Source organism: Pipistrellus hanaki (assembly GCF_964339955.1).
Source record: "Pipistrellus hanaki genome assembly, chromosome: 18".
In the NCBI taxonomy this organism is placed as follows: domain Eukaryota; kingdom Metazoa; phylum Chordata; class Mammalia; order Chiroptera; family Vespertilionidae; genus Pipistrellus; species Pipistrellus hanaki.
The window spans coordinates 30,736,164-30,745,025 of record NC_140520.1 but is presented as its reverse complement, the minus strand read 5'-3'; the positions used below and the strand labels follow the sequence as shown (position 1 = coordinate 30,745,025).

The 8,862-nt window shown below is 43.2% G+C and overlaps 1 pseudogene across 1 annotated transcript; it reads left to right on the top strand.

Moving 5' to 3' along the window:
• The first annotated feature begins 2,510 nt into the window (after positions 1–2,510).
• LOC311613062 (large ribosomal subunit protein uL22-like) lies at positions 2,511–3,080 on the top strand (annotated as a pseudogene). The gene has a single exon. The product of its transcript is annotated as a large ribosomal subunit protein uL22-like (transcript).
• The last annotated feature ends 5,782 nt before the right edge of the window (positions 3,081–8,862 follow it).

Here is an 8,862-nt window from a genome sequence, read left to right as displayed (position 1 = left end):
ATCAGTGCTTTTTAAACTCAGTTTCCCTCTCTGAATCTCCTCTTTCTCCCTTTTATCTATTCCTCACATAGCAATCCGAGTGAGCTTTCAAAAACACAGCCCTGATCATGTCATTCCCCGGCCTAAGACTCCCGATGGTCCCCTCTCGGCATCAGGCCCAGTCCCCCAGCATGGCCGGCCAGGCTCTGCGCGCTCCACAGCAGCCCACAGCAGCCTCAGCGTGCCCCACTGTCCTCACTGCTCCCCAAGCTAAACTCACATTCCGTGGAAAGGGTTCCGTGCTTTCCTGCCTCGAGACCTTTGCCCCTGCTATTTTCACTGCCTGGAATGCCTTTTGTCTTTAGATCCTTCATATACGAGCTCAGTATTTTCTTCGGAAAAGTCTACCCCAACATTAGAAAATATATCAGGAAAAAAAATTTGCTAAGATAAAGGTCAGAGTTATTGCCTATGTTTTCTTCTAGGAGTTTTATGGTTTTGAGTCTTACACTTACTAGTAAATCTCCAATCTATTAGGGGTTTATTCTTTTTAAATATATATATATATATATATATATATATATATATATATATATATATAAAATTGATTTTTTTACGGAGAGGAAAGGAGAGGGATAGAGAAGTAGAAATATAGATGAGAGAGAAACATCGATTCAGCTGCCTCTTGCACACTCCCAGCTGGGATGTGCCCACAACCAAGGTACATGCTCTTGACTGGAATCAAACCTAGGACCCTTGAGTCTGCAGGCTGACACTCTGCCTACTGAGCCAAACCAGTTAGGGGATGGGGTTTATTCTTGTATATGGTGTAAGAAGGTGGTCATTGTAAACCCATTAATTATTTACTAACATGTTATTTAGCCTCGATGTGTTTGTGTGCTTTTTAGTTTTGTCTTGTAATTGATTTCTAGTTCTGTACCATTGTAGTTAGAGAAAATTCTTGATATGATTTCAATCTTCTTAAATTTATTGAGACTTGTTTTGTGTTTTAGCATATAATTTATCCTGGAAAATGTTCCATGTGCACTTGAAATGAATGTGTATTATGCTGCTTTGGGCTGAAATGCTCTGAAAATATCAATTAAATCCATCGGTCTAGTGTGCTATTTAAAGTTGCTATTTTCTTGTTGATTTTCTGTCTGGAAGATTTATCCTTGATGTCAATGGGGTGTTACAGTTTCTTATTATGACTGTATTATTTTTGATCTCTCCCTTCAGTTCTATCAATATTTGCTTTAGGTGTTTCTATGTTGGGTGTTTACTATGTTGGGTGTAGAACTGCTAGCAGGGTCGCCTAAGACCATCAGAAAACACAGACATTTATATTATGATTCATAACAGTAGCAAAATTACAGTTATGAAGTACCAATGAAAATAATTTTATGGTTGGGGGTCACCACAACACGAGGAACTGTATTAAGGGGTTGTGGCATTAAAAAAGGTTGAGAACCACTGCTCTATACTCTTCCCACAGACCTTGCCCAATATATCACCTCCATCTGGTAGTTCCTGAGTTATACCCTTTTATAATAAACCTGTGTCCTGTGCACTGCTCCAGAAAATGATTCAAACCTATGCAGGGGGGTCATGGGTACCTGCAGTCTCTAGCTGGTTGCTCAGAGCACAGGTAACAACCTGAGCTTGTGACTGGTACCTGAAGGCAGCAGGGGCATAACAAAAATAGCTTTATGGTTGGGGGTCACCACCACGTGAGGAACTGTATTAAAGGGTCACAGCATTAGAAAGGTTGAGAACCACTGGTGTAGAGCTTCCATCTCCTCTCCAGGCACACCACTCCCCTTACCGCCATGTGTTCACCAACTGGGAAACTCTCAAAATCCCATTCTTATGTTGTTGTAAATGACAGCTTTATTACACAGACATGGGTTGATTAATAATTCATGGCCATTGGTGATCAATTCAACCTCCATCCCTTCTCCTCTTTCTGGAAGTTAGCTCGGTGACACTGAAGCTCCAACCCTCTGATCCCTTGGTAGAGTCACCTGGCAACTAGTCCCCCTCCCTAGGTGATCTAGAGGCATTCTAAAAGTCACCCCATTGCCGAAACCGGTTTGGCTCAGTAGATAGAGCGTCGGTCTGCGGACTGAAAGGTCCCAAGTTTGATTCCGGTCAAGGGCATGTACCTTGGTTGTGGGCAATCCCCAGTGGGGGTGTGCAGGAGGCAGCTGGTCGATGATTCCCTCTCATCAACATTTCTAACTCTCTATTCCTCTCTGTAAAAACTCAATAAAATATATTTTTAAAAAATAAATAAATAAATAAAATAAAAGTCACCTCATTAACATAGCAAGGTCACCTTTATCACCTCTAGCACTTAGGAAATTCCAAGGGTGTTAGGAGCTCTGCGCCAGGAGCAAGTGGAAGACCAAATATATATCCTATTATAAATTACAATATCACAAGACCCTAGCCGTTTCTCCCACCCTTTCTGATAAAATCCAAATGGCTTTTCTCTTCCCAAAAGTGGCCAGAGGTGACCTCTGAAAATCATTCGCTATCCACTTGCCCCAGAGAACCCCACAAAATCATGCAAATCAGAAGGTTGGAAGTGGTATGTTCGCTTTAACAACACTCATGAAACTGCCCCGGCCATCAAGGGTATGCATCTTTGCAAAGCCTCCAAGTATCTGAAGGGTGTCACTGTATAGAAGCAATGTGCCGTTTTGCCATAACAATAATGGATGGAGTTGGTAAGTGTGACAGGCCAGACAGTGGGGCTGGACACAGGATTGGTGGCCCAGAAAAAAAGTGTTGAATTTTTGTTGCATGTGCTTAAACATGCAGAGTGTAATGCTGGCCTGAAGGGTTTACATGCAGATTCTCTGGTTACTGAGCACATGCAGGTAAGCAAAGCTCCCAAGATGCGGCGTAAAACTTACAGAGCTCATGGGCAGATTGACCCCCAGAAGCAGTCTCCCTGCCATACTGAGAGGGCGCCTCCTGAAAAAGAGCAGATTGTTCTTAAACCAGAAGAGGAGGTCTCACAGGAGAAAAAGATACCCCAGAAGAAACGGAAGAAACAAACACTATGGCCCGGGACTAAATTCAGCATAAAATAAATACTGACTATATCTATCTCCAAATAGTCCAAACAATGGCGCTAATCTGTGAGCACAAGCCCTCCTTCCAAGAGTCATTCTTGATCAACTAGTCCTGAAACTGGCTGAACGCCACCTGACCCTTCCTCCAAAGCCCTGAACACATTCCTCTCTCCTTCCCCAAGTTAGGAGGGAACCAAGGCTATGCTCATGGGGCTCTGAGGATGCTCCTTCACCATGCACTCCCTGTGATAAAACAGTCCAGTCCGGGAGAGGGTCTTCTTTTTACCCCAAGAAACATCTTCTGGGGGAAGAGAAGAAAGAAAGATCATTCTACAGTTTGTGGAGGGATTTGAAAGAGTGTGCCAGGGAGGACGATTCTAGAATAGTGAAGGTGGGCCTAGCAGGTACCCCAGCTGGCCCAGGACTCTCCCGGACCCGTCCCTGGGTGGATGGCCCCTCACTTCCTCAAAGCTCACTGCGTCCAACTCTCAAGCCAGCTGTGCTTGCTTAGTGCCTCTGCTTCCCTGAGGAGCCACAAGCACCTGCTAGTTTTCCCTTTTAGATTTTGCCTTGGGAAGGCAATCAGCTGAAATAATGGAGAGGAAGTAAGGAACTGGCCCTTCACAGGGGAAGCCAGGCCCCTAGAAATGCTGGAGAGGACAGGTCTTAGTCCCAGAGTAGCGTGGACACAAGCCCTTGTTCTCTCTCCACATGGTTACCTGGCCCCGATCCTATCTCTTTCAGGGCAGGTGCAGCATTCCTGGGTGTGAGGAAAGCCTTATCAGAGGGGAGCAGCAGAAGCATGATATGCAGGCCAGGGTCCAAAGTCAGCCCCACGCTAGGTACAGCCACCTGCGTCTGGAGAACAGGACTTCCTCACGAATGCACTTCCTGCTCCTGCTTTCCCTGAATGGAATCCCAGCTTGTTTTCTGAGGGACGAGGTTAACAAGGCCAGGGTCCTATCAAAGGGCCTTTTGTCTCCTGAGCTAAACATTGGCTCATTGTTGCTTTCCTGCCTGGACCCTCCAGAGGTGGGAGGCCACTCGGAGCCTCCAGTTTCGGTTTGTGGCTCTGAATGCAATGGTGCAGGAGGAGGAGGCTGGCCCGACTCTGGGGAGAGGGACCCTGGGACAAGCTGATGGGATGCCTCCGCTCAGGGCCTCCTGTCCAGCGATGATGAGTTGATGGGCCGTTGACACGCTTACCTTCCTTCAGAACAAAGGATTCTTACAGCTTTGCCTTCCTCCCTTATAAATATGTACACATATAATACCTTAATAATAATAAAAAAAGAATAAAATAAATAAATAAACAAACAAACAAACTCAAGCCTGTTAACAGGATTTTTTTCCTCTTGCTTCTCAGGGGGTGGAAGTAACCCTGCAGTTTCTCAAACTGGAAGTGACTCACACCACCTTCCTTTCTCTGCACATTGACACTTTCTCGGAGAACACAGGGTGGTCTCTGACCCCTAGAACATCAACCAAGTAGGACAGTTTTCACCTCTTTCAGAGAATGATTGAGAAAGAACCATTTTAGAAAGTTTGTAGAACAGAGTTAAAGACCTGACACCACTTGTTAGCTGTGGAACTTAAGACAAGTCTTTTATCCTCTTTATGCCTCAGTTTCTCTCCTACAAAATGGCATAATACTGGAGTTGTTGTGAGGACTACACAGGATAATGTGGACAAAGTATTAACTGCAGTCATGTTACCTAGCATTGTTATTCTCAGGTTGGGCCTCAGGACCTGACCTCAGAGTCTGCCTAATCCGTTCCCTGATGCCCCTCAAAGCACATAAACATGGTCTTGGGGTGAGGTTCTCTCTCTCTCTGTTTAAAAGGTTCCCCAGTGTGCCCTAACTGGTTTGGCTCAGTGGATAGAGCATCGGTCTGTGGACTCAAGGGTCTCAGGTTTGATTCTGGTCAAGGGTATGTATCTTGGTTGCGGGCACATCCCCAGTAGGGGGTGTGCAGGAGGCAGCTGATTGATGTTTCTCTCTCAATTGATGTTTCTAACTCTCTATCCCTCTCCCTTCCTCTCTGTAAAAAATCAATAAAATATATATTTTTTAAAATGTTTCCTCAGTGTAGTTCAAGGCCATGGGTACAAGGGTAGAGACAATGTCCACACATTTGCTTGTCAAGCCTGACTACTAAGAGAACTACAAGGGTCACTTGACTATCTAACACCAGGTCCCAATATGAATAGAAAATTAAGATGAGTCACCTGAGACTTGGTGGGTCAGATTTCCCACAAGGGCTGTAGGAAAGATGAGCCCTTGTGGCATCCTGCACTCAAGTTCACCATTTTTTTCTTCATTAAATGAACAAATATTCATTGAGTGCTTACTGCTTGCTGGGAACTGTGCAATATTCAGGGCATACAAGATGAGCACAAGGATGTGTGGTCTTTGATCTTGTGGAACTTAGTCTAATGGAGGAGCAGACATTAATGTAATAGGTACGAGCAAGTACACTTTGGGGAAGAGAGTGACAAATTCCATTAACTGATGGAGAGATAAGCTCAGAGACAGTGCAGGCGAGGCTGGAGGGATGGACCGGGGTTGTTTGTGGTGGGACTTGAAGAGCTTAGAGTCCACGTTTAGGGTTTTGGTCTGTATCTAAGAGCAGTGGGGAAACCAGACAGATCATGACTACTTCAACTTTCTATTTTTTTTTAAATCTTTCTTAAAACTTTCTATTTTAAAATAATTTTTGACTTTAAAAAGTTTCTAAAATAGTACAAAGTGTTCCCACATTCTCTTCACCCATGTCCCCTAAATGTTAGTGTCGTACATAGCACACTTATTAAAACCAAATGGGGATGTCCTTTTCTGGAGCAACAAGATAAATGATAGCCATGGACACTACCACAAAAAAATACATTCTTCCATATTGATATAAATAACTATTTGAATATATATCATTAAATGGTATTAAGGCCCTGGTTGAGTGTCTCAGTTGGTTGGAACCTCATCCCATGCACCAGAAAGGCTGTGGCTTTGATTCCTGGTCAGGGCAAATACCTGGGTTGCAGGTGTGATCCCTGGTCAGGGCACAAGCAGAAAGCAACCAATAGATGATTCTCACATCAATGTTCCTCTCTCTCTCTCTCTCTCTCTCTCTCTCTCTCTCTTTTCCTACCTCTCTCTAAGTATATCCTCAGGTGAGGATTTAAAAAATAATTATAATAACATTTTTAAATTGGGGTTAAGAAACAATTCTTCATTACAGTAGAATTCCAAACAATAAATGTAGAAGAAACGATGGAAGTAGAAAAATCACAATTTGGCAAACACCATAGTGATAATTGTCTCAGGCCAGAATCATTAATGGATACTAAAATTAGTGGAAGAAAGTATGAGAAGAAATAGAATATTTGTGTAGCCCTAAAGTATTTCATTTCCCTTCTCTAACAGTGAGAAATCTGCTTCTTTTATCCAGAGATAGTTATTTATTTGTTTAATCTAGTAACATACATAAGAATGTTAGCCTCTAAGTATAAAAAACACATTCAAAATCTAGAATCTGTTTTTAGCCTTTGACAGTATAAAGCAAAAATAAATTTTTTCAAACTTAGTTTAGGTCTTTTCTTCCTCATTCCTCTCAGTATAGTTATGTCATTCTTTTATTTATTTTTTTAATACAGTGGGTTTGTTTTCTACTCTTTGGTATACCATTTTTGGATCTTTCCACCCTCCTCTAAACACACACACACACCCTTTACCCACACAAACACACACCCTGCTGTTATTTATTTATTTATGTATTATTTATATAATAATTCTATGGATATGCAAAACATTACCATGGCTCTAAAATCTGAGAGCTGCAAAAAGATATGTTCAGAGAAGTGCCATCCTCCCCCTCCTTTCCATGCTGTTTCCATTCCCCCCTTCCTTCCAGTTTCTCCACCCACCCTCTGTAGATAATCATATTAGTTTTTGGTTGACCCTGTCTATATATTTTTTGCGCAAATGCACTAATACATGTGTATTTTCTTAGGTCCTTTTATTCTTCCATGAAAGGTAGTGTACTACAGAGGCAAAGATAATTCTGGTTGCTAAGTAAAAGGGGCTAGAGTGGATGTAAAGAGAACACCTAGCTGCTGCTCTGGTCCAGGAGAGATAGTGGGATCCCAAGTTTGGCTGTGATGGTGCCAGAAAAGAAGAAAAAACTGGTTGGAGTGATGTTTGGAGGTGATATTGCCATGATTTATAATTGTTTACAGAGGACAGTGTCATGGATAGTCTTTTGATTTCTGGCTCTACTCATTGGGTGAGTGCTGGTCTTGCTAAACTAAGATACAGAACACTCTAAAAAGGGCCAGATATGTTGAGGGGCCCCACATGGGTCTGTGCTTGGACATATTTGGTTTGGAGTGGAAATATGTATGCAGCTGAGGCATTCAGCACTGAGGGGAGGTCTCAATAGAAATTTCTAAAGCTGTGAATTCTGGCCTGGTCTTCTGCACACACAGGTCAGGAAAAGGGAGAGCATGAAGAGTAGGATCCTTTGCTCAGTTCCAGTGAGCATGGAGCTCCCCACACCACCAAGCAGGTCTCAACACCAGCTGGGTGTCTTACAATTTGACTCAGTTCTGACCTTGTCTACCTGGAGATAGAGTCAGATCCCACAAGTTGAGGCCTCAGTCCCACAAAGCTGCCTCCCCATCCCTTCTGATGCCAATTGCAAGTCAGGATTGTTACCTGTGCTTTTGGCCGACAGACTAAATCAGAGGCTCTCACGATCCCCTCATTGGGTTTGATTAATTTGCAAGAGCAACTCAAAGAATTCAGGAAACCGGTTTACTCACTGGTTTACTGGTTTATTACAAAATATATTAAAGGAAACTAATGAACAGCCAGATGAAGAGATACACAAAGCCAGGTCTGGAACAAAGGAGCCCTGTTCCTGAGAGCTCAGGGCGGGAACTGTTCTGGTTTACCAACCTGGAAGCTCTCCGAACTCTTGGGTTGTTTTTTGTTTATTTGTTTGTTTTTTAAAATATATTTTATTGAATTTTTACAGAGAGGAAGAGAAAGGGATAGAGAGTTAGGAAGAGAGGGATAGAGTTAGAAACATCGATGAGAGAGAACCATCGATCAGCTGCCTCTTCCACACCCCCTACTGGGGATGTGCCAGCAACCAAGGTACATGCCCTTGACCGGAATTGAACCTGGGACCTTTCAGTCTGCAGGCCGACGCTCTATCCACTGAGCCAAACCAATTTCAGCCGAATTCTTGGGTTTTTAGGGAGGCTCCACTACATAGGCGTGATTGATTAAGTCACTGGCCATTGGCAATTAAACTCAATCTTCAGCCCCTCTGTTTTCCCCAGAAGTGGGGTGGGTGGAGGGTGGGACTAAAAGTTCCCAGGTGGTCAGCTACCTTGGGGTTTTTCAAAAGTCTCTCATTGACATAACAAAACACACCTTTATCGGTCTCCTCATAAGAAATTCCAAAGGTTTTAGGATCCCTGAGCCAGAAATGGAGATGAAGACCAAATACATATTTCATATTAAAAATCACAATTTCGGTCTCATGCAGAAGAAAAAACAGAGACAAAAAAAATTGATCATCACCCAACCTCTTCTTGAAGGAGACTGGCTGGCTGTCTCAGGGCAGGGCAGCCACAAGAGGATGTGTTTTTTTAGTGGTGGGTGAAGTTAGAAGCAGGATGGCAGAAGATTGGAACGAGAATTATACCAGATTTCAAAACGATAACGATGCCAAATTTGGCCTAACCCTTGGCCACTGTATGTTTTCAATTCTTCCTCTCCCCTGCTCTCTCTCAT